Genomic DNA, 27,458 nt, shown 5'->3' with positions numbered 1-27,458 from the left:
TGATTATTTGAATGGGAATATCTTTACATTTGCACGTAGGTTTGATGGAATTAAAGCCCGCATTGGCAATACTGAAAGAAAAACACGGGAAACAACATCCGTATCTGTTTCCTCCACTGACCTTAGTTCAGCTGCGGAAAGCGAGGCAGAGGAAGGTCCATCCAGAAAGCAGGGGTTGGGGTTTACAAAGCTTACCCCGTAAGCTGCCTGTGCGAGAACCGAAGAGACACCCTGCGCTCAAGCTCACAATCGAAGGCCCCACCAGGAAACAGAGGGCAAACAGGAAACGGGCAGAACGCCGCAAATGCCGCAAAAACAGGGGGAGAAAGAAAAACTAACAGGGGCAGATGGAGCAAGAAACGGGGACAGGCATCTGCGCCCCCTCAGTAATCAATCTAACAGATGCAGCCCTAACAGCAAAAGAAATTTCCATCCTGTCTCTTGGGCTTTCATACTGCCCCCCTAGGGACTTTAATTACGCTGACACACGGATGGATGTTTTCAGATATGTGAGAAAGCTCAAATTAAATAAATTCCATCGCCTACATCCGTACAAAAAACCCAAAGCCACAGCACCAACAAGTCCCTCCCTATTGACTGCAGGTGAGGGAGCGGCACTGCAAGAAATATGGGAGTTACAATGTGAAAGTACGGACATGCCTTTGGGTACTCATGAAGCCATGGGTAGTGGGATCGGCACTACCCCATTCAAACCAAAGTCCACCTTCCTGCCAGTATCGACTCATGATAACCTGGACCGATATCACGAGCTCATCATAGGAGATTTGAAGAAACTATACATTGCCTCGAATAAAAAGGAAACAGTGATCAACAGTCAAAATCAATGTTATCACAACCTGGTCAAGAAATTGAAAGCTGATGATAAAATCATTGTCAAGCCGGCCGATAAAGGAGGCAATATTGTTCTCTGGAAACGTGAGGAGTACATCAAAGAGGCTGAGTGACAACTGAGTGATGCGGATTGCTACAAAAAGAGCAATTTGCCCACCATCAGAGCAGCATGGAATGACCAGAATTCAAAACTAATGGCATGGCGAAGCAGTGGATTAATCTCGTTTGATGAATATAAATACTTGAAAAAAGACCATCCAGTCATCCCTAGCTTCTATCTCCTGCCCAAGGTGCACAAGGATGCCCATGTGCCCCCTGGAAGGCCAATAATATCGGCCATAGATAGCTCCACGGAAAATATTTCCCGCTACATTGACTACTTCCTACAAGAATGGGTAAAGAACTTGGGCTCTTATGTTAGAGACACCACTGACTTCTTGTGCAAATTGGCCTCTATTACCTGGGATGATGAACTGCTGCTTATCACCATGGATGTTACCTCGCTGTATACATCAATTCGACACTGCGATGGTATAAAAGCAGTTGAACATTACCTTAACCAACGCCCCATTGAGTGTCTACAACACAACAAGATGATTGTTGGGATGTTGAAAATATGTTTGGAACAGAACTTTTTTATTTTCAATAATCAAATATACCAGCAACTAAGAGGGGTGGCTATGGGGGCCTGCTTCTCCCTCAGCTTCGCTTGTCTACATATGGGGCTGTGGGAGGAGTGGGTCCTCATGGACCAACACAAAGAGACTATGTGTAATAAGGTAATGCTTTACTTAAGGTATATTGATGATCTGTTTATGATCTGGAGGGGGTCGTTTGAAGAGGCAACAGAATTTGTGAGAGAACTTAACACAAACAACTTAAACCTTCAATTCACATCACATATTGATAAAGAAAAAGTCACTTTTTTGGATGTGGAGGTTTATATCAGGGACAACACTCTGCAAACTAAATTGCACAGAAAACTGACTGCCGGTAATACAGTCCTACATGCCAGCAGCCAGCATCCCCAACACCTAATCCGTAGCATCCCCTATGGGGAGATGCTAAGATTACGGAGAATCTGCAGCTCTGACTTGGAATGTGATCTGGCCCAACAAGCCAGCAAAGTCAGGTTCTTGAAGAGGGGATATAGTAGTACTCTAATAGATGGAGCGATTAGACGTACTAAAAATACAACAAGTGCGAAAGCCCTAGTGCCCAAGGTTAGACCTATTGCAGAGAACTCTAGCAATGAGCTAATTCAATCGAGAGCCATTGTTACTTACAGTAACCAACATTCCCAGATTAGAAAAATTCTGAATAAAAACTGGAATCTGGTTAAGGGTGACCCAGTCATAGGCAGCCTGGTACCGGACAAGCCCAGCCTCACTTTCCGTAGATCCCCCAGCCTAGCCAGTGCACTAGTCAGTAACACACTAGAACCCACTAAATCCTGGATGGAGCACATTACGGGTTTCAAGAAGTGCCTAACGTGTAAAGCCTGTCGCCACGGGATTAACAAGACACAGGTCTCACGCCCTTTCTCAGAGAAGCCCTTTGTGATTAACAAAAGACTCACTTGTAAGACAGAATACGTTGTCTATGTCTTGCAATGCCCTTGTGGCCAACAATATGTGGGCAGCACACGCCCACCCGCACACAAGCGCATTCTACAACATCTCAGGGCAATTTCTGGAAAGGACCAAGCCTACCCGGTGGCTAGGCACTTCGAGACAATTCATAATAGTGACCCCAGTGGCCTTCAGTATTTTCTTGTTGACTCAGTCCTGCCTCTGAAAAGAGGGGGAAATCGGGACGCTAAATTGCGCCTGCTGGAAACCAGGTTTATTCTCGAGTTCAACACGAAGAACCCTGGAGGTTTGAACGCTAGCGAGGGCTTATACACCTGTCTCTAGTAGTTGTTGTTAACCTGTTGATAATCACTGTGCACTTTAATGTACATTAATTTCTTATCTGATTTATGGTGGGTGCTTTAAACAGCTCCCCCTAGGAGGACCTCGTTCTTTGACTCTGCTACCTGCTGTTAACTGTAGTATGTTTTTAATATTGGCACCAGCACCTTTCACTTTACAACAATTTTTGATCTGCAGTAACCTTAAAAGGATAATTTAATAGTGCGTCACTATATTGGATTTATGAGTATGTGCAGTGTTAGGCTATGCCCACTTGGGCGTGATTTTCGTAACAGTGTAACCAACATATTATTCTAGTACTGTATAAAAATGATAAATTTGGGTTCATATAGCCATACCAATATGCATATAAAGAAGGGATGTCTATTTAGACCGAGATGTGTATATATATGAAGTAGAAGTGAGAAAAAGTTTTAAACCATGTGTATATATATATGAATTTATTTATTTATATGCAAATTTTAGGATTAATACATGCTTCATATCTGTATTTATATGCCTCAGAACCCGCAGGGCACTATGCCCTTTATCCTTCGCTAATCTAGTGGAGTATGTTTTCACTGTTTACTAGAATGTGACACGCACAGCTGTACTCAATTAAGCACTAGCACTTTAAATTCCCTTGTTTGTGTCCATGGCACCTATGTGTTCAAGCCTCTTTTGAGGTGAAACGCGTCATGGTGGATTGCAGGCTGTAACTTTTTGGCACAGAATAAATGCACTGAAGAAACTGCACCTACTTTGTGGTCTCGCTCTTTTCGTTGTTCTGCAAGGAAGCAGAAGCCAAAACGACGATTTTTGGAAAATATATATATATATATGTATATATATATATATATGCTGAAGAAACGTTGGGTGGAGTTTGGCCCTATCTCGTTTCCTTAAGGATTTGGTTTTCATATATATATATATATATATATATATATATTGCACACATCTCTCCTCAAGAAGAAGAATTGAATACGCACTCACAGAGTTATTCTGGTTTCCCTCGATTTATTTTCGTTTGGCACTCAGTTTTCCAGCACAAAGCACTGACGCGTTTCGCTGTGTACACACATCTTTCTCACGGTCAATTTTGAGCTGTGTGTCAGGGTTGCATTTAAGCTGGTTTGCCTTTAGCCAATTAAACACCTTCGTGAAACAGGATCTGATTCCATCCCCATCAAACTCCACACCCCTGTCACAGATAAAGATAAGCTGCGTATCATCAGCATATGAGATTATCTTTGCGCCATTAGCCCCAGCCAGGGGCACAAGGGGGGACATGTATATAAATTAAAAAGAGTTGGGCTAAGGCAACAGATTGCGAAAAGGACCTGAGAACAATGACCCTGTGCTTTCTGTGTGCAAGACTGTGCAAGTTAAACATTTTGCTGCTTTTGTATTTTGATTTCATCTTTGAAATTAGGTTTACTGCTTTTACCGACTGTATTTTCCTGTTTTGTTTCTAATATGCCAGTTGCTTTTCTTCATGTACCATAACACATGACATTTGCCAGTGAACTAATTTAGTGAACACCAGAAAATAAGTTTTGACATAAAACTGATTTCAGAGCAGAGTCCCCTCACCACCTGTCCTTGTCGAATTCCCCACCCTTTTTGACCTAAAAGAGACAAAATGGTAATTTCCATGTTATTGGGTAGCAAAGATGCGTGCGGGTAATTGATTCCTGGGACTCCCAGCAGCAGACACCAGTCCATTCTATTCCAGCACTACTTCCTCTGAGGCTAGGGGTTGCAAAGATAATGCCAGGGGTCACAACGGGCAAGCCAGGTGTTGCATCGGCCACCCCTGGCGACCCCTTATTGACGTCCATGAGAGAGACCCATGCAGTGTTACACTTGAGCTTCTCAATTGCATTGTCCTCTTCATCATCCACGGTTGGAAAAACCAGCTTGATTTCAGCGGGAAAGACCAAAAATGTCCGCACTCAGCCTGAAGTGACTAGTTTCTTCAGCTGTACTGCGCCTACATAGTAGGTTACTCCCTGCACACTGATAAAGATTGTGACTATCACTTTTATGTTGTCATGATGCACTATTGTTATAAATGTACCCTTGAGAGGTCTCAGTCTGGCTGGTCCGCATGTAGATTTTTGTCGTGGTACCGTTAAACCTTGGGTTTATTTTGAGCCTGCCTAATTATTCCACTAATCAATTTACTCATGCCACGATTGCAAGGATATCCATGTCCTGAAAAGCAACCTTATAGGTTGGGTGTGAATGATGACTCTTTTCAAAGAATCATGCTTTCTATGTTCAGATGACTGGGCAGACAGGTGTGCTTCCTGTGGATAATGCACACTTTTGGGGGTTTTCTGAATTCTCTGAACCACACATACTTTAGCAAAATGGTTGCGTTTTCCACAGGACGATCACTTCTAATCTGCCCCATTGGCCTGGTAGGTCCCCTCACTTAGCAGCTCATCTCTGCAATAAGTACAAACATATTTGCTTTTGTGCTTATTGTGTTTTAATGCTTTGTTTGTTTAGGAAGCTTGTGCTAGAATCGTACCTTGAGTGTCTTCCGGGTGTTACCTGGCCAAAGTTATTACTGTCTGTGTTTCTATTTCATGTGACTTGTTGTGGGAGTGACAAGCTCCAACATTTCTTTCCAATGTATGAATGTAATGTTATTCTTTTAGTATGAACTGTCACAGTGTCATTGTAATTAAACCCTTATGATCCCCCTAGATCCGCCAAGGTCACAGTATTAGCCATTTTTCTCAGCCTATTATTGTAACGCTCAGTACGTTCCCCGGGAACTTCCTGACCCTAAAACTGTAAAAATCATCAGCATTAAGCATGGTTGAACATAAAACAGATGGGAGAAGAAGGGACTTGCAATTACAGAGATATTGACTTAAGTTAGGCGGGCTAGCTGTTAATGAGATATTGATATAAAAGGCTAAACGTAACACACAATCAAAATTACACATTCAAAATAACATCACAGAATCTATTAATTCCCAATATCTAATTTAACTTAAAGCTGTGTCCTCAATGAACAAAAATCAGTTCCATATTGTATCACCATTCTTTGTTTTTACAGTCAATGTTTAAATTATGTGTCATATTGAAGCATAATGGAATCACTTTTTCCACTTTTCATAACATGTTTCCACTCTTTTCACAGTTTTGCTGATTAAGGGCCAGATGTAGTTGGCCAAATAGCGAGCGCTAACGCTGAAATTCGCAGAATTTCTGCATTTACGATAGCTATTTGGAGCGAGCAATGTAGGTAAGTTGAAACCTACTATCAAAATAAGGAATTGCAAAATTTGCTCTTGCATTTAAGGAACCGCAAATTGTGAACTTCAAGTTGGTGGTAATTACCGATTTCCTTTAAAAAAACACTTTTTTGCTTTTTTTTTTGGTGCCACGTGGCACACATTCATGCCCTTAGGGCATGTATGTGCGCCACATGTGCATACATGCACATTTCAGGGGTGCAACAGGGTGTCCTTTTGGAACCCTGGCACCCTTGGAATTGCTCCTACAATTTGCGAGTGCCTCTTGGTGACTAGCAAATTGCGGGAGCAATTCCCATTCATTCCTATGGGCCTATTGGCCCATAGGAATGAATGGGAAGGTATTCCTTAATTGCTAATCGCAATTTGCGATTCACAATTTAGGAATATTAAGGAATCCCCAGAAATATTGAAATTCCTACCTACAAGGCATTTTGCGATTCCTTAATAGCGATTCCATAAAAATCACTATTAAGGAATCTCAAACATGCATTAACCTACATCTGTCCCTAAATTTATAAGGTATACAATTGTTCTCCTCCAGTTTATTAATTGAAGATTCTGAGTTTGAAGTTGTCTGAATTTAACGAACTAATTCCATGAAACATTTCTCTCTAGTATTTCCTGGTACCCTGTTAGCCACAATGAAATAAATCAATTCTCTCAAATTGCATCCACAGTGTAATTTTAGCCCTCTACCACTAGACTTGATATTATATTTTGCTGTTCTTTCCCCGGTGCAATGACTTATATAAATATTGTAAAGTGGTTGACTTAAGGTATGTTTGGGGTCAGCAAAGATCTGATAACTATAGAGACCATTTCCCTGAAGATTATCATCATTATTCTTCAAATAAGTGACATCCATCATTTAACAAGAAGGTCTGATGTGCCTCATGTCCCATCCTGAAACCTTCCAGTGTTTTTTGCCCAAGGATCAAAACCATATAGGAAAGTACACGGGAGAACCCAGAAAAGTAATCAGGAAAGACCATATTGTTCATTCTGCTGACTTAGACTACTCCAACAGCAATGTATGAACTTAGTGACATATTTGTTGATGTCTTTGATATAGTACTTTCTTGTGAAGCCATGTTAAAGGGTATTACAAAGGTTCCTGCCCAATGCAGCATCTGCTTATATGGTTTGAATCATTTCTAAAAGCATTATAGACAAACCGTGTGTCACCTGAAGCAATGCACCCAACCAAGAAAGAAGACACAACAAGAATCTATTTACATATCTAATACCAGTGTGTAAACATTCATAAAGCAATTTTAATTGTAACTGTCGCCATTAAGGGATAAGAATGCCCACGGTTCAAACAACTCCAATCGCAAAAACTGTACTTCATCTGCCCTACGATCATCAGCCACTTTTGTCTTCTGAATTTGCAGTCAGCCCCTCTACATAATTGATTATTGTCTCTGTTTCAGTAAATAGGAAGTCTTTCTCCTTATGCCCTTCAAGTTGGCTGGGAATAAGGTAGAGGCTTGTCACCCAAAGGCATCAGGTCCCTGTACACAACTTGAATGTATCTCCTTCACTCAATCAACTTGCAATACGATCTGGTGACAATAAAATGTGTTCAGTCTAAAATAAACTCTTTTTTTATAGTGACTCCCCTTAAAATGCCCTCTTTCATGACCTTCGCCCTGTCAACAGCCACCATGATGTCTCACTTCCCTTCTCTATACTTCCACTTCCTCATGGGCAGTCTCCCCACTCTTTCTGCATGTATGGTTGTCCATGACAGGTCCGACTTAACTTCCTGATGTGGGAATGTTTCAGGATACAGGATGGTCATCATTTCCAAGCCCAAACAGTAACCGATGCTTTCAGTCCTTTAGGCGCATGGAACCAGGGAAAAGCATGTCCAAGTCTTCCCCTTAATCCATGCAGAATGCCTCTAAACTCTTCTCAGATTCAGCTAATCTCCTGCCCATTATAAAGATTTGGAATAAACCTGAAGGACTGCTGTGGCAGTAAGGCCCACTGTGTGGAGCAGAATACAAAACTTTTGGACAGTCACCCACATGGGGGTTTCCATGGTGCAGTGTGGGGCATTGGAAGTCCCAAACTTGAGATGCTCCCTTTTTGTAAACCCTGAAGGTTTTGTAAACCCTCAGATGAGCGAAAGAATGGAGTTTTACAGGTAATTAGTTAAGCTGAGAGTCACCAACAAACACCTTTGAAACTCTCATCCTGCAGGAGGAGGGGTATTGATGGTAGTAGCACACATTCCTCACTATGCTATCATTTCTTTGCCGCCCTAAACCTGGGAAAGACCTTCTCTGGCCCATGTGTTTATCCCTATTGCCACCGGAGGTATATTTTGGGCCAGGAAGTTTATATTGTACTGAATGGTGGGAGTGAACCCTGCTGACTGTGGGGCACAGGTGCAATATCTCTCTCCACCCATGTAGCCATAACAGGCATACAGTGGAAATGATGGAAGTCTTTGTGCTGCATTTTCCTTCATAGGCAACTTGATACACTTGTTTCTATCAATTAGTGTCATCCCAATTTGTTGCAACAATGTGCTTTGTGGAGCCGTGGAGTATTTTTGTAGCTTTTGTGGCTGCTTTTCCTCAGTGGACACCGCAGTGTTAGCTGGACCACCACACTTGGAATGTCTCTCCTGAAACTGAAGGAGCACCGATTCACCTCCATAAAAGACATGCTACAGTTTGTTCAAGACTTCTCATAAGTCTGACAATGATCCATTCCTGCCATCCAAAACTGTGCAGATGGCTTAATTAACCAGCCACCAGAGGTGACTTCTTTGCCATGTTATTGGAGCTGAAGAATAATTGCAAGAAACAGCGGAGGTTTTCAAGAGATGACTTGGCCAAGTCCATCTCTTACATCAGCTAGAGTGTTCAAGGTGTGAAGAGCAGTGAGCTAAAGACTGCTGAGTTGTTTCCCTGAAGAGACAATTTGTTGCCCATGTTTCAGGAGCTAACAATGCACTATATGCATATACCTGATGTTGGTGCGGTAATATCCCCTGAATGTTGTACAGTTGTCTTCTGCCTGCCCAGAGCGCCATACTGCATGTATCTTTTATCCACACTTTTCATTTTGGCCCTGGTATCATGCTAATCTAGCACGTGCACAAAGGCCTAGGCCTGCCCCTTGACATGAGTGAGTTTCTGGATTTGGCCTGTGACCTGGAGGAGAACACCAATCACACCCTCATTGGCAGACAATGGACTACTATCACTGTCATGGGTTTAGCACATAGAGCAGTGCTGGTAGTGTATCATGTTTTTCACATCCATATTTGTGGCTAGACATTTGTATCTGTGCCACTGAAGTTGAGGCATACTGGCCCACTCCACGAAAAGTCTTCTTCTATTTGTCTACCCTTTTCCTAGCGCCTCATAGGTCTGACATCTCACGTGTATGCTGCACATGTTTTTGTGTGTGGCCTGCATGGTACATGCATGAGCTCTGCAGGATCCAGTTTGGTTAGCCCTGGCCTGTCCTTTTGCACAAGATGGAGGTGAAGTTGCTTTCCCAGACAATGAAAGTGTATTCTAGCATTTCAGAAGCTGGAGGGCAGGAGGCCTAGACATGTAAGTGAGGAAAAGAAGACACAACTCCTTTAGAAATTCAGCTAATCCTTTTTACTGAGCTTGGGACTGCTGATTAGTCTTTAAGTACTGTCTGACTAAAGGGTGGGGTAACAGACTCTCTTGTGCAAGATGAAGTAACCCAGCCTTTTGTCTCTCCTTGATCACTGTTTTAGTTTGGCTCATGGCAGCCAGGGGAAGAAAGCTCAGACTTCTTTGTGCTTCTGTTGGGGGTGTTAAAGGCTGGAGATAACCCTTTTGTGAGAATCATTACACTAAGGCTGTTTGTGGAGGGCAGTCTGGAGAGGGCACTAGAAATGGGAACCACCCCAAATGAGCGCAGACAGTGGATACCCATCTCCTGTATGTTGTTCATATATAAAAGTGGAACCCCTGTACCCCACTTGTTCCAGTTCCAAGTTCTCGATAACCAAGGAATGGAGTGCTCTGCGGAGTACTCGGAGGACTGCTACATCTGCCTGATAGCCACCCTCCCAGAACTGAAGGGACATCACTGAGTCTTCCCCTTCCTGGAAGAGCTATGTACCTGACCCGAAGTGCCTAGAAGCCAGCCTCCCAGTTAAGAGAGGGAATGAGCTTGCCAAACTGCAGGAAGGGTGACTGTCCAGGAGGAGTGTAGAGTAGAGTTACAACAGAACTAGTGGGGCTTCCCGAAGAGAAGTATTGCGACGAGCGAGCTGTGTGTCCGTGGTTTACAGTTTTCCAACAGTGGTTTATGGTGACAACCGTGACCACGCAACCTGAAGATCACCAATCCCAGTCAGGGCTCTGATTCGAGTTCAGAGTGGCCTTTACTAATCTGTAGTGCCCAGAAGAGAAGAAGCACAGCTTCTGTAAGCCATACTGCCATGTCTTAGATGAAATCGACTGGTGCATGGCCGCAGCACCAGTTGGAGATCAGCCTGTACGTGGCTGCACCACCACTTAAAGAATTGCTCTGCACATGGCAAATTGGCAGGAGGAGATTGACCCTTGTCAGAGGCGCAGCCCAACCTCAGTGCCCACAACAATAAATTGTATCTTGCTTATATTGTGCGTTGTATTAAATTCCAGCAGGCATTTAAGTATTTTTTTAAACTAAAGCACTGGGATCCCCTATTAGTTATTGCACTGTGGTGTGATTGTTGAGTGCTCGAGCACCCCAAAGTACCTCCCTGAAAAGTCTGTGACAGCTCGCCATCATAACCATTGCGAGTCAGGTGCTGAAGGGTTTGCACCTAGCTCAGTTTACAGAGCCATATTAGGATAGACCCCAGAACATCAGAGGCAAACGTCTTCAGTCCTGTAGTTGAGGCCCAATAGCCCCTGCTTGTCCTATGATCCCTTGAATAGGGTCTGACAGGATATAGGGTGGGACAAATCACTCTAGGAGGAATAACATATGAACCCAGGGCATTCAAGTGTCAAGCTTGGACCTGGAAGGACATGTACTTACCCTCTTCACCTAATATTTGCTTGCTCTTTTTTCGCTATTCTACTGTTTGGAGCCAGGCTTTCAGGCTTTATTCTTTGGGCTGTTCATCAATCCATGTTAATTGCAGAAAAAATGTAGATGTCAGAATGGATGCTGCATTTTCGTAAACTGAACAGATAGACTCATTGACTAAAATATGCTTTATCCAACTTAGGCTTTTGAAGAGAATCAATTCTATGTTTTCAGTTCAGCAAAAAGTTCAAAATGCCAATGGACAATTAAAACCACATTCATTAAAAAGTTACAAATGGTTCAAAATATGTCACTTAATTTTTCAAAACATAACACCCATTAACATCTAAACTTAAGCAGAATTATTTTTTGTCACGTCTTTGAAATAATGACATGTAGTTGAAACCTCTATTTGACTCCTCAATGCATTTCAGTGTTAAATGAATTAGAAAATGGAAAGTGATGGTCATTTTTTCGCAAGAGGAATTTCCAAAGGAATGTCACCTGATTTAAGAGGATTCAAAATTAAATAAAATTGAGGGTTTATCCGCAAGTTACAAATAAAATAATCATTCTTTTTGAGAGATCCTTGTTGAATGAAATGAAGACTATCTAATGTTAAGGAGCAGAAAGAAATGTAATCGAACTTCTAAAAAATAGTATAAGTCATAGCGGTAGTGATAAAATCTATGAAAAAAAGGTTAACTTACTTTTGAACATATACTACGTGTTTCTTACTTTGCAGCCTGGTATCCTACTAACGCATGTGAAATGATTATAAAACAAACTATTGAAAATGCAAAAGAACTAGGTTGTATCACAGATGAAAATAAAAATGTATTTGATAAAAGAATTCCCAGAGGAACCAATTCTTTATAAGACTCTTGAACTGTATAATAATATGGAGGATCCTTCTTTATGCTCAATTGTGGTGGTTATCGATTATATATTCTAACCACTGGCAGAATATGTAGATTTCTTTTTGCAACCGTAATAGAAGGCTCCAACTGTTTTTTGGATTAGAACTGAATTTACACACGATGTATAGGAAAACAACATTATATTTCATGATGTTAAAATAATTTAATCTGAAAATAAATGGATTAGTAGTGTTTTCACAAACCTACAACCTGGAATAGAGGCTTTCTTCCTGAGCAACTTAAAAACACTTGACGTGCAGCCAAATGGAGAGGACCAAACCAAAACAAATAATTCCTGAGGAATCAGAATGAATACATGTAAAATAAATAAAATAAATCGACACTAATAGAAACAGGCTACAAAGAATAAGCATCCTGAAGAGCTGAAGACAAAGAACCAGATTTGGGGTTTGGCGGAGCGGATACTCTGTTGCAACGTTGATGGGGAGTACCCATCTGCCAAACTGAAGGTCTGCCCACCTTATTTAGAGCCATGCAGACCTTCAGTATATCGACAGCAGTGACTACCTTGTCTCTGCCACCGGTATACATGGCCGATAGAGTAACGACCATTGGAGGTATTACCATTTGTTCGCCCTCCCTATTTTGAGTGGGCAGACTAATGGCAAGTTTTCACTGTCAGTCACTGCCAGGTAAAACCTGGTGGTATGGGGCATTGAAAACTGCAAAAATAACCTCCACACCATAGGAGAAATCTCCCATGGCAAAGGAATACTTGATTTTTTACATTTTCTAAATCAAAATCCCACTTTGGTACTTTGTTTTTGTAAAATAGAAATACGTTTGGCATTTGATTGCCTTTACAGGAAACACTGTGAAGGCGGTTCTGGCTAATGCAAGAGATGTCCGGTGGGCCAGCGAACATCTCTAATTGTGGGGGGTGGAAAACCCTCACCATGGCGGGTGTAAATTACTTTGCTACGGCAACTTAATTTGTCCGCCAATCTATAAATCAGGCCAAAAATTGCAAATGCTATTAGAAAACCTGTTGAAACATAAAGCAAAGATAAAATTAGGAAAGAAGACCTGTGTTGTGAAATTCTCTCTATAGGAACATCAAATGGGAAAATATGTATAGAAATATGAGAGATTAATTAAATATGATGAAAAATTAAAGTGGTTGTTTCATTTCTTATCAGAATTTTCAGATTCATTTCCTATCAGAAAGAAAAGAAATTAGGAACATAAGTAAGTGAGTACAATCGAAAAAGCTTGGGATCAACTAACAACATTTACAAACAAGAAAAAAGGGTATGTACGCCTGTTTAAATTGTCTCGGGTGAACAGGGTACTCCCTAAGATTCTTTCAGGTCTAGAGGAGGGAGTGGCAAACCAACAGCAAGAAAAGGGGGGACCTCTATTGTGACCTATATTTCTTTATACATGAACATTAAAGTTTCTTCAGAGTTACATACAGGATGCTGCAAGAAACATGAATTCAATCGCTTAGACTTAGTATTTGTATTTTATTTCTTTCATTTATTTTCTATCGTTTTCATAACAGTTTAGTTTTTTCTCATTTTTTAGTGATTATTTTATCAAAATTGCAATACAGTGACATGGTAACATATGTACAAACCAGTTTAAAATGTAAGGTTAAATTATGTCTTGACAGAAACCCCTAAACATTACATATGAAGTTACTCTCACTCATACCAACATTCATACATACTCAATCTTTCATAATGATTGTCCTGGCATTGCTAACACAACAAACAACAATGGAAAAAGTGAAGAACAGATAATGTGTCCTCTAGTAGACTCCTCAAGATGTTACTAAGACCAGTAGTCTTTAAGTATTTCTTTTTATTGTGAGGGTTAATAGTCTTTTGTGATCCTTTCCTTTCTTGCTCAAGGGTTTGAATTAATTTTTGTGTGAGGGTCTCTGGTGCGTACGGCCTACGTACGTTTCGGTGATGTCATTGTTTTGCTTCACCTTCTTCAGGGCCAACAAGAAACTGAATTTGCTTGTCTCCAGGGGGGCGCCTCAGTGGCAGTGACATCGGCCGGAGGCGCCCTCCTGTAGACGAGCAAATCTCTATTCACATGTCTACCAGTTAATATTGAGCGATCGGTTGGAGCCACAGAAAGCGCTACAGCTTAATACTTAATACACAGATCTCATATCGTGGACCAACAGCTCCTAGGATTGAATATTTGTTAATAGAATCAGAATACTAGCGCCCAGCTGTTCCATCTCTCTATAAGTGTCTAGAAAGCTTCATCAAAGACACAGATAATCAGAACCCCCTGGTTTTAATAGTATGTATGCACCTGTCTGTTGTCCAGTTTCTTGTTGGCCCTGAAGAAGGTGAAGCAAAACAATGACATCACCGAAACGTACGTAGGCAGTACGCACCAGAGACCCTCACACAAAAATTAATTCAAACCCTGGAGCAAGAAAGGAAAGGATCACAAAAGACTATTAACCCTCACAATAAAAAGAAATACTTAAAGACTACTGGTCATAGTAACATCTTGAGGAGTCTACTAGAGGACACATTATCTGTTCTTCACTTTTTCCATTGTTGTTTGTTGTGTTAGCAATGCCAGGACAATCAGTATGAAAGATTGAGTATGTATGAATGTTGGTATGAGTGAGAGTAACTTTATATGTAATGTTTAGGGGTTTCTGTCAAGACATGATTTAACCTTGCATTGTAAACTGGTTTGTACTAAGCATGGGTGAATTTTGCGAATTCGCTATTCGCAAAATTCGCGAGTTTGTGGATTTTTGTTTTTTTGCGTGTTCGCTGGGTTTTTTGCGTGTTTGCAGGGTTTTTTGCATGTTCACGGGGCTTTTTGCGTCTTCGCGAGCCGCTTGCATAGCGAAGTTACCCATGCAGTCGTTTATGGGAGAGGGAGAGAGATAGATAGATAGAAAGAGAGAGAAAGAGAGGGAAAGAGAGAGGGAGAGAGAGAACGAGAGAAAGAAAGAGAGGCCGGATCTCTGAAGGGCCAGATTCCTGAGTTGCCCCTACAGAACATACAGCTTTTTATTTTTAGCAAAATGCATATGAAAATTGTGCTGTAAAGGTCTCTTTAAGTTTAACCCCTCCTGACAACTCAAAATGGGTGTATTTGCCATCCTCTCCCTTCTTCCTGTTTTTTTTATATCTGTAAGTGCTTCCTGGTGAGGTTTAATTCCTTGGACAGGTGCCTCGTTGCCTACTTGTAACTATTCTCTGACCCTGCTTCAAGGGTCAGAGCAGGGTCAGAGAATAGTTGCAAGTAGGCAAGGAGGCGCCAGGAAGAAATTAGCAGCAGGTGTCCAAGTTGAAGTTAATTTGTTTGTAACCCTTTTGTAAAAGGTTACAAAGAAATTAGGTTCAACTTTTGCACCTGCTGCTGTAACCCTTGCTTGGCTGAAAATTTGTCCCCGCTGATTCGCGGATTTTACCGCGATTTCGTGAGATTTGCGGATCGCGTAATCGCGGAAAATCCGCAAATTCGCCCGCGAAACGGATTTTACGCACACTCTTAGTTTGTACATATGTTACCATGTCACTGTATTGCAATTTTGATGAAATAATCACTAAAAAATGAGAAAAAACTTATGAAAACGATAGAAAATAAATGAAAGAAATAAAATACAAATACTAAGTCTAAGTGATTGAATTCATGTTTCTTGCAGCATCCTGTATGTAACTCTGAAGAAACTTTAATGTTCATGTATAAAGAAATATAGGTCACAATAGAGGTTCCCCCTTTTCTCCGCCTGTTTAAATTGTGCCAATTGCATCTATGTTCTTAGATTTGGTATATCATCCCGTTGTTGGCAAAATACTAAGGGTGTCATTTAGCGTTTGGTAGAGTAGAAGGAATGTGTAAACCAGCTGTTCCCTATTCCTGCCAAACCAACATCCTCCCCGCTCTGCTTAGAGTCTGGGAACCAGTGGGTTACTGTTCGATGAGCCACCACTGATGGTAAACCCTGACTCAGTGATCAATAATAATCCTTACGTGAAAAACGCAAACATATCACCGTTTAACGTTTCAAGGCCCTGGAGGTGGCAAGGAGATTAAGTGAGCTATTCCACAGAGTCACATAATCCTAAAATGAGCTACCATGGCACCAGGGATCAAACCGTGATCCCGCTCTCTGGAGTCAGCCACCCTGGCAGATGCACCACATATCAATCTGCCACAGGATTCCTGGTTCACAGTGACATTTGTCCTGCCCTCTTCACTCATTATCCCTGCCCTTGTATGCCATGTGCGGAATGGCTGAAACAAGCATAAAAATGAACAGGCTCCCATGTACAGCAAAAAAGCTCCCTGCATGTCAGGGCTCTTTACTTTTTGTTCAGGGAAATGAAACTTCTACTTTAGAAGTGAATTTTCTTTGAACAAAAAGGTTTGCCGAGCCGGCATTGTAAATGTTGTGCCTGCTCGACAACCCCCAATTATGTGAAGATGCGGCATCTCTAAATATAATCTGGAATAATACACCAGAGTGGTGGAGGCCATGACCTCCCTAACAGACTGGAGAACCGTCTTCTTGGGTATAACTAAGGCCATACATTCCAACAATTTGTGACTTATCAATTTAAACACTACACATATTGGGTTAAAAGCCACATGTAAAAATTTGGCAATTGCAATTTCCTACTTGCGATTCTTACCGAATCGCAATTAGGAAATTGCAATTCTTAAACTAAGAACACTAACAAATATTGGATAGAGATTGCTCGTAAGTTGCAAATCGACCTACCTCACGAATATTAATGAGGTAGGATGCAGTTTGCCACACCAAGCGATAACCATCTCGGGGATGGTGGCAAGCTGGGGTCAGCAGACCACCATGTCTGTATTGCTTTTAAATAAAGCAATCTTTATTTTTGTAAATGCGGACCATTTTTCTTAAAGGAAAATGGGATGCATTTTTTTTTAAAAACGGAAACTTTGAAGTTTGATTTTTTAAGAGTAGTCAGTGGTCCGTGAGACTACTGCCTGTTCTTACATTTTATTTCCATTCTCAATGGGGACACCTTCCACTTTGCGAATGCATTACCATCAACTTTAAGTTGGTGGTAAAGTGTGAATGATTTGCTCCCGCATTTCGGTCACAAAACATTCGTACATGCTAATGCAATTCAGTATTTGGAAAGGATGCCCTAAACACGCCAATTCCAAATACCGAAACGCAAAACTTGGGCTTTGTGTATTCCCAAAAGTATTTCTTCTTGTTGCAAACAGCCTGATTCTGTAATTCAGCCCATTTGCGACTGGAAAAATACTTCGTACATATGGCCCTTGGAAAGGACAGCCAAAAAACGGACCTTTAAAATACCCAATTTCAAACACAAATTGTGATTCGGTAACATGTTGCCAAATCGCAATTTGAGCATTAAACATATGTAAAAGTATTTTTGCGGTTGGAAATGGCCTGATTGGGGATATTCCAATTGCTAAAGTTCTTTGTACATATGGCCCTTTGTATCTTTGTGGCTTTCGCTACATCAGAATAACAGAAGGCGCACAATCATTATTGAAGTGGCCATCACTCTAACATTCCTCTACAAAAAATGAAAAATCGCCATAGCAAGACGTTTTGAGGAGAAAGGACGCCGCAAATTCTCACAAATTAAATTTTGGGTACTTGAAGTAGTGACAGTAAGTAAAAGGGGCGAAGACTTCAAATAAATCCTGATTAGATGAGAATTCTAAGGGATGAAATTGTTGAAAACAGTTTAAATTAATGGGTAAAATAAAGCTCATAATTTAAGTTACTTTTGGAATCAATTCATGAATGAGGTGTGTCGGATGTGGATATAATGAAAAAGCTACCTTTGTCATTACATAAAATAGTAGAAATAATTCTCTTAATTCATAAAAGCAGTTCTAAAAAAAATACTACAAGCGAGAGCCGCCGCTACAACTGAAGGCTACGTGGGAATGCTATGGAGAGGAGAGAGATGGGAGAAGGAGAATAGAACTGCACTGATGAGTCAGATTTGCAGGGATTGCAAAGACTGTATTTCACATGTACTTGATTGATAGATGTGGTGATGACTAATGCTTACCTTGTGTTTTTCTGGTTAAGTTTTCAGAAGTGTAAAAAATAATTGCTCCAATGGGATTCGCTGAGGAAATAGGTTATAACCTCAAACTGCATTGGAGAATAAGAGAGGGTTCCTATCACATGAAATCCATTGAAATGAAAGAAAAAGTTTAGATGCAACATTTAAACAAATCATGAAAAAACTAAAACTAAAACAAATTAAGTGCTATGTTTTCCAGAGGAGTGGAACATTGTTGTTGGGGTTTGAATTCCTACTCTGTGTTGCTTGGGGTCAATTTGGGGGTTCAGGCTGCTGTCCTTTCATGGATGCGCCAGAAGTGCGACTACATTTGAGATAAATTCAAGTATGAAAATGTATGCACACACAATTGCCACATCCATTGTATGATTAAGACCATGGTTTGACACCAATGAATGATGGGGCTTTCACTAACTCTGATTAGTTCACAGTTTCACATCTGGGAATGTAAGCACTACACACACGTACATACCTAAAAATAGTAAAAATTAATGATCGGGTTTCAACTCAGTGGGGCGTGGCTTGGATGCCGAGGAGGTAGGCAGCGTGAGCTCGGAGCTCCGCGCCCGATCCTGAAAAATATCCTGACTATCTGATCGGACCCCGACGAAACCGATATAATCCGATACTTGAAGGTGCCACGGAGGGTCCGGCGCCGACGGCGGTCGACTCGAGACCATTCCCAGCCCGGTATCTGAATCTGAAAGTTGGACTCAGGCGTGAAGTCATCGAGCTAAGATGGCGGCGGTGGCATGACGCACGGAGACGACGGAGTCACAGGCCCGGAGCCACTTTAAGGGCTGCTACTCTTCTCCGATTAGAGGTGTAGGCGGCTGCATCGGACCTCTCTCGGGGTTCTGGAGTGGACCTTTCGCGCGCCGCCGGCTATGGATGGGAGCCGAACCCTTGGTAGTGGCGGCGACAACATGGCGACAACCCAGTGACGATGACCCCGGATCTCTGAGCACGACTGGCGCCAGACGGCTTAACGGTCCGTCGGAAACCCTGATTCCGAGAGGCGGCCTTGGCCCCAGAGTCTAGAGTGGTGCTCGAGGCGTGGAACGCGGCGGGCCTTTCCCACTACTGCTACAGGGGGACCTTCCTACGGGCGAGGCCCTACGAAGTGCGGAGCGGGTGCAGAGGCAGCTTTGGAGGCCACCACTCGTTCCAGCCCAGATGGGGAAGCCGAAAGGGAAGGGAGATGGTGCGACCGACACCGAAGCCACAGAAGGAGCGGATTGAGACCAGTCGGCGCTGCAGCGCATGCAGGACCGTATCCTGGAGGCCATCGCCACCACGAGGGACGCCTTGCAGCAAGACATAGCCCAGGTGGCGACGGGCTTGGGACTCCTGAAAGCTGACCACGATAAGCTCAAGGACAGGGTGAAGTCCGTGGAAATCACGGTTCAGGAATTGGCCCGAGCCATGCAGCGGTGAAGGCGCAGATGGCGGATGTGATGGATCGTGTGAAGGTGCTGGAACGGAGGGCAGAGGACGCGGAAAACCGGAATAGGCGCAACAACGTACGCCTCGTAGGCCTGCCGGAAAAAATCGAAGGAGACGATATGGTGGGCTATCTCGACAACTGGTTACGAACTGAGGTGGCGCCGGAGGGATTGTCCCCCTTCTTCTCCCTTGAGCGAGCACATAGGGTTCCAGCGCGTCCACCGGCCCCGGGCCTCCCGCCTCGCCCAGTGGTGTTCAAGTTGCTCCATTACCGAGACAGAGACTGGTTATTGCAGAGAGCGAGGGAGGCAGGACCCTTTCAAGTGGACAACAACAGGGTCACTATGTTCCCAGACTATACGTTTGAGACGCAGAAGCTCAGGGCTAATTTCCTGTCCCTTAAGCGGGAGCTCCGTGATGAAGGCATCAAGTACTCCCTGCTCTTCCCGGCGAAGCTGAGAGTGGTGGTAGATGAACGGACACTCTTCTTTACGTCCTCGGCGGACGCCTGGGCCTGGTGGGACACTTACAAAGCAGGAACTGATGGCGCCAAGGCCAGGGAGGAGGAGGCTAAGGTGACACAACCGATCAGGAAATCTCAACGGATCAGGAAGAATCGCAGGAGGACCGGCAGGCCTTCGGTATCGCAGACGGAGACGGAGAGGCAGGCGGCCCTACAGGCAGTGGCGGACTTATCCAAAAATACCAGGAGCCAGTCCGGGAAGAGCACGGAATCGGAGAACCCGGGCACGGGCTCAGAGACGGGACTCTCGGAATTTGGTGGAGCCCGAGGCCCTATCGTGACGCCGCAGACCTCGGAGGAGATCCTTGAGGCGTGTTAATCTGAACTAGTGGAGCGGACTCGCTGGTTGGACACCGGGGCGTTGGGCCCGTGGCAGCGGAACACTGTTACATGAGGTTTCGGGGCGCTATGATGTGGGGATTGTGGGGTGGAGTATGCGGGATTGATTTGCTTTCACGAACCTTTCGCATCGAACCGCGCCCTACTGGCCCTTAAGGTCATCGCAGTGGAGACTGCGAACATTACTGCCTTTCTTTGAGGGGTGGTTGGGAGTGTTGGTTTGGATGGGGGTACTTCCATTTGCGGGGGGGCCTGTCCTGGGGGGGTGGGAATTGAGAGCAGTTGTGGTTGCTCTGGGTGTTGTTGTTGGAGGGGGGGTTTGGCTTCCTGTTTGGAGAGGGTGGGAGGGTGGGTCCGTGGTCGAAGAGCGTGCAAGGTCAATGATTTTTATTGTTCGGTCTGGCTGGGCGAAGGGGAATGGCTAGTACCGGGGCATTGAAATGTGTGTCCTGGAATGTGCGGGGAATGCAGTCCATGACACGTAGGCATAAAGTTCAGGCATACCTCAAGCGTAGAGGGGTGCACATAGCGTTCCTGCAAGAAACACATCTTAATAAGCAAGAAGGGATTGCGCTACAGAGGCGTTAGAGGGGGCAGCTGTTCAATACAACGTTCTCAGCTTTTGCAAGGGGGGCGCTGATTTGGATACGAGCGGGGGTTCCCTTCCAGGTTACTAAAACATTGGTGGACCCTGAGGGCAGATATGTGGCGGTGGAGGGGAGGCTAAGAGGCAGGGTAGTGTCTCTCTGCAGTGTGTACGCTCCCAATGTGTATCTGCCCGCATTTTTGTCCGTACTCTCGGGTAAACTGGCGGGTTATTTGGCGGGGCCGGTACTCCTGGGGGGGGATTTCAATTCGGTAGAGGATGTGGTTTTGGATAGGTCCCATCCCCCACTGCGCGCGTCCCCAGCGCATAGGGTGGCCAAGCGCAGGCTGGAGTGGCAGGAGAGTTGGGCCCTCACGGATGCATGGAGGGCGTTACACCCCACCACTAGGGACTACTCCTTTCACTCGCAGTTACATGATCCACATGTTAGGCTGGACGCGTTTCTGTGTTCATCGAATGTACTTTCTGCGGTGGGAGGGGCGGAATATTTGGCCCGGACGATGTCGGACCACAACCCTTTGTTGTTATCCCTGAACTGGATGGTGGCCGTTAACTGCGTGCCAACATGGCGCCTGCAACCTGATACCCTGGATGACTTGTTGTTCAGGGAGGCTCTTGGAGACTGTATAGAGTGTTATTTTGAGGAGAATAGTGGCTCGGCCTCCTCGAGGGCGGTGGAGTGGGACGCGTTTAAGGTGGTGGTGCGAGGGCACTGTATTGGACACACGGCTGGGGCTCGCAAGACATTGATGGATGATGTGGATAAGGCGGAGACGCGGTTGAGGGATCTGGAGAAGGGTCGCCCGAATAACCCTGAGTTGCAGGAGGGACTTAGTGGGGCCAGGGAGGGGCTGGCAGTGGAACTGAAACGGCTGCGCAGCTTTGATCATAAAGCGTACATGACGAGGGCGCATGCGGAAGGCGATAAGGCGGGGTCTATGCTGGCATGGCTTGCTAACCCAGTCAGGAGGGGTATGCCGATCATGATGATCCAGGAGACAGGGGAGGAGCCCTGCCATACCCAACCCGGGATACTGAATACGTTTCGGGCGTATTATGAGGGTCTCTATGTGAGTGGAGAAACAGGGGGGATAGATGAGCTGGGCGATTTCTTGGACGGCTTACAATTGCCGAGGGTGGAGGACTCAGAGGCAGAGGAGCTGGGTCGACCCATTACGCTCGGGGAGATAGGGTGTGCAGTCAAACAAATGGCCAGAAATAAGACCCCGGGTCTCGACGGACTCCCGATCGAGTTTTATAGTAAATATCTGGAGTACCTTGCTCCCCGGCTGCGAGAAGTCTACAACGAGGCGCAATCGAGGGGTCGGCTCCCGGGCTCCATGTGTGAAGCCATCATGATCCCGCTCTTAAAACCGGGCAGAGAGGGAGCGGCCTTATCCTCCTACCGTCCGTTGTCCATGCTGACAACGGACTACAAGATCCTGAGTGAAATTCTTGCCAACAGGCTGCTAGTGCACATGACTGACCTGGTTCATAAGGACCAGTGCGGCTTTATCCCGACGCGCAACACTGCCCACAATATCCGCAGGCTTACGAGATTGATGGGAGCAGACTGGCCGGGTGCCATCTCTCCATTTGTTCTCTCTATTGACATAGAGAAGGCCTTCGACAGTCTTGAATGGGGGTACTTGTATGAGGTGATGCGGCGCTTCGGGCTGGGGGACGGATACATAAAATGGACCAAGGTCCTGTACACTGACGCAGTAGCGAGAGTCCGGGTGGGCACTCTGATCTCGAGGCAATACCCTGTCCGGCGAGGCACTAGACAGGGGTGCTCCCTATCTCCTCTCTTGTTTGCCCTGGCGATGGAACCCTTCGCTGTGGAGGCCAGGTCGGGCCGCCACTATGCCGGATTATCGTATGGGGGCAGGCCACATTTCATTTCTTTATACGCAGATGATCTGCTGATGTTTTTGGCTAACGCGGGCCCAGAGCTTGTGGGGGCAAGACGGTTGTTGGAGCGGTTCGGCCGGTTATCAGGCCAGTTGACCCTCAGGCCTGATAACCGGCCGAACCGCTCCAACAACCGTCTTGCCCCCACAAGCTCTGGGCCCGCGTTAGCCAAAAACATCAGCAGATCATCTGCGTATAAAGAAGTCCTGCTTATTCCCCCTGCGATCAGGAGAACCGTGCCCACTCACTGCGCAGGAACTCCGCTGGGAACCGCGCTGTCTGCATTATCTGGGAGTTTATATCTATCACACCCCGGCGGATCTGCTGGAAGGTAATATCACCCGTTGTATTAATGCTCTGCGAGGGAGCATGGATTTCTGGTCTACACTGCCGCTATCCCTGGCTGGTCGGATCTCCCTGCTTAAGATGGTGGCCCTGCCCAGGCTGTTGTATTATTTTAGGACGCTCCCGGTGAGGATCCCGAGCTCTATTTTTCGGCGCCTGAGATCTCTGGTCATAGCGTTCTTATGGGGCACGGGGAGGAGGCGCATAGCGCTGGACACTCTGCTACGCCCCAAGGATGAAGGAGGACTGGCGGTGCCTGATTTTGAAGGGTACTATCTGGCGGCGCAGCTGCAGGTATTCACTCAGGAGGTCGCGAGAGTGTATAGAGGCCCTGAGGAAGCGAGAGCGGAAGGTACCCCACGACATGTGCTGGCGTACATCACGCTGCACCAGAAGCTCCTGGTTAGGGATCTGACGGTTGAGGAGCAGACGTTCCGACTCTGCTGTAACCGTGCTCGTAAGCGAGCGGGGGTCTGCCTTATGTACGCTCCTGAAATACCGTTGGGGATGGTCACGGCCCTCCCTCACGGAGGGGACTGGTCGCGTTTGCTGGGGTGGGAGGAGGCGGGGATACACATGCTGGGCGACTTATATGAGGACGGGGTACTACTGCCATTTCAGGAATTGCAGGAGCGGTTCGACCTGCCGAGGGGCGACTACTTGTTGCACGCGGCAGTCACGGGCGCCATGCAGGCTCACTGGGGGGAAGGTTTGCAGGAACCGGGCACCTCTATGGCGTGTCAATACACGATGATGGCAGCAGGGACCTTTAAGGCCGTCACCTGCTTGTACTCCAGGATGCTGAGGGAGGCCCTACAGCCTCTGGCGGTTCTGAAGGCCAAATGGGAGCTGGACCTCCAATTGGAGATCCCTGATACGACCTGGGGCCAGTTGCTAAGGCGAGTACGGAAGAGCTCGAGAAACGCCAGGTTTCAGTTAATCCATTTCTACATCATTCACAGGGCATACCTCACACCGGGGAAAATATGACAATATTTTGGGGTGGAACAAGCTGCTTGCCCAGGTGCAATACAGTTGGGGCGGACTTGGGACACATGTTGTGGGATTGCCCATCCCTGGGGGACTACTGGCAGGAAATTGGGAGGGCCCTCAACAGTGCAACAGACAGGGACATTCAGTACACGAAAGCAGTGGGGGTCCTCCATTGGTTTCCACACATGCCCAGAAATAAGACTACCAGCAAATTTATAGACTTGGGGCTCATCCTGGCTAAGCGGGAGATAACGAGAAATTGGAAATCGAGAACGGGGCCCTCATATAAAAGATGGTATGGGGAATGCCTGCGGTGGGCGGCGTGTGAGAGCACCTTGAGGTACCAGGTGGCCTGGAGAACGAATGATGAGAAGGCTCTGGAGAGGGCGACTGCATGGGAAATGATGGTGCAGGCGCTCCGAGACACAGCTGACGAGGAGCGGGAGGAAGTAGAGGAGCTGGAAGTGGCTAACCCTGTCACCTTACCGGGGGACACACCTTAGTGAATGTATGTACTTCCTACGCCGCAACAGACGTTTCTTACGACAGTGATTTAGCACAGCGCGACCACGGGGGGGGGGGAAGGAAGCTGGAATTGGCGGGCTGTTGGGGATCGAAATTATGGGGCGGGGGAGGGGTGAAAATCACAAAAGCAACCCAGCATTACTTTGGTACTACTAATGTCGGGCAATGTAAGACATTACAAGGACTACTAATGGACGGAGGCCGAGCTGCGCCTGAGGAGGAGGCGGGCCTCCCGGAATGGAGTACAATGGACAATGTCATTTCTTGTTTTGGGTGGACTTCTAATTTTGGTTCTAATGTCTGTACAATTATATTGGTGATGCAATAAAAATGATGTTAAAAAAAAAAAATCGGGTTTCAACTCAGTGTAGGAGCACAACATCCTAACTTGTAGGTAGGATGAGATGGAGGTAAATAAACATGACATTGCTTCAAGAAACTGACCTCCTCTGGAGGGACAGACAGAGGCTCAAGGAAATTGCCCAAAGAGTACCGTTCATTGCAAGCAGCCAAATGGGGGAATGTGATCATAGTGAGTGACACAGTAACCTTGTGCATACAAGAGCAGTACAGTGATCAATAGGGCAGGAAGGTATGGGTGACGGGCAAGATTTGGGGTTAGTAACTGACGATTATTTTGATACACCGACAAGTGTCAAAACACATTGCTTTAGAATGTATTTGCCAGGGTTTTTTCAAATTCCTGGAAGAACCTTTGATACAGGATGGCGATTGTATTTCTAAACTAGACCCCACAATGGACAAATCCGTAGCACAACTGAGTAGCCCATATGGGTCCTGTGAGTCCTTCTCCAGGAAATTGACAACCTGGTACTGATGGATGCTTGGAGGCACCTTTGCCTTAGTAAATAGCATTGCACCCACTATTCCACATACATCAAACATACTTGCGGTTACACCTGTTGTTACTTAGGACATCATTGGTGAAGGTGCTCAAATGTACATCTGTTTGCGCAATCTTCACATCAGGTTATGTGTCTCTTAATCAGCGAGGTTCCCGGGCAAGAAGCAGAACCTAAGCAGCGATTAAAATAGCAACCCCGACCTCTCCGGGGACGACAATGATGATGCTCTGAGCATAGAAAGTGGCACGAATACTGAACAACCTGATACCCCAACCAACACTCCCAATGCACCTGGCAGGAAGAGTTGGGGTAAGGGGAAATGGAAGTCCAAGAAATGTAAATATTCCGTCAAATGCGTAAACAGCCTTAAGGAGGACCATGGGCAGCCTTTATTTGGAGTGCAGTTTAACTGGCATAGCAAGGAAGGAGACCCACTTGTGTTTGCTACTGTAGGCAGTAACAGGGTTACGTTGTATGAGTGCCATTCACAGGGAGATATTCGCCTGCTACAGTCATATGTGGATGCTGACGCAGATGAAAACTTCTACACCTGTGCCTGGACATATGACGATAACACCAGTCACCCGCTCCTTGCTGTGGCTGGGTCAAGGGGCATCATTAGGATAATAAATCCTTTCACTATGCAGTGTATAAAGCATTATGTTGGCCATGGAAATGCCATCAATGAACTCAAATTCCATCCGCGATACCTGCATCTCCTTCTGTCTTTGTTTGAGCAAAGACCATGCACTGAGATTGGGGAATATCCAAACAGATAACCTTGTTGCAATATTTGGAGGTGTAGAAGCTCACAGAGATTAAGTTTTAAGTGCAGACTATGACCTTCTGGGAGAGAAAATACTGTCCTGTGGTATGGATCACTCCCTCAAACTCTCCTAACGTATTGCTGACTGTTCATTGTAAGGTATAATTGTTGATCTTGTTCTGTTATACTGTTAAACCACATTGTTGCACTTCCTTTCGTCCCTCCTGCTGTCTCCTCCCGCATCCTCCCTCTTTTTATGTCTCTCCTTCTCCCTTCTCTCAATTTATTGAGACTGAACTTTTTTTGTCTGATACCTGATGGAGCTACCTGGTTTAGCTATAGGTGTGATGGGCCCTGGATTCTCTCCTTGGGCTTCTCCTTACCCTGTCGGTCCTTAGACAGATCTCTTTTCGTCTCTCCATATTGTCTCTTCCCTTATCCTCCCTTTCTCACCTCCCCTGCCCCCTCCACTACCTCTCTCTCTCCTTTCTCCCCTCTCCTAATTGTATTGCCTATTCTTTTTTTTGGGATTTATTGTGTAATTGTTTAACTTTTTCTGTTACATTATTTATTCTCATGTAAAGCCCTTTGATACCTCTGGGTCTAGCCAGCGCTATATAAAACTCTTTAAATAAATAAAAAAATAAAAAAATAGGCTTCTGATTTACAACATTACACCTAAAGTCTCTTGGAAATCTGTTTAGGATTTCACCAAGGCCCTGATCCAGTGAGAAATAGTATATCTGTCGATACTAGCAAGAAAGGAGTTATCAGATCAAACCAAATTTGATGGGTAGACACATAAACCAATAAGAACGATTGTGCTCTCAGTGGCCAAAAAAAGCTCATATAATGCAAGAGCATGGTCTATAACACTTTCCCACAATGGAGCACTGACAAGGAACTTCAGGCTTACTGGCAACTCCACATCTTGGTGGCTAGCGCTGGAATCTATCTGAGAAATGTTGACTTTGTGGCTAGATGCAAGGATTAGTGTTCATTGAGGAGGTACAGTCAATAAAGTGCATTAAGGGGTCAATTGTTTTCCTTGTTGATGGCAAAGGCTATCAGGGGGTCTATTGTA

The 27,458-nt window shown here is 45.0% G+C and overlaps 1 pseudogene; it reads left to right on the top strand.

Annotated features, from left to right (window-relative positions):
* The first annotated feature begins 1,046 nt into the window (after positions 1 to 1,046).
* LOC147747198 (polycomb protein eed-A pseudogene) lies at positions 1,047 to 26,508 on the top strand (annotated as a pseudogene).
* The last annotated feature ends 950 nt before the right edge of the window (positions 26,509 to 27,458 follow it).

Source organism: Lissotriton vulgaris, chromosome 1_1 (genome assembly GCF_964263255.1).
Source record: "Lissotriton vulgaris chromosome 1_1, aLisVul1.2, whole genome shotgun sequence".
Taxonomy (NCBI): Eukaryota; Metazoa; Chordata; class Amphibia; order Caudata; family Salamandridae; genus Lissotriton; species Lissotriton vulgaris.
This window is presented reverse-complemented; position numbering and strand designations above follow the sequence as displayed.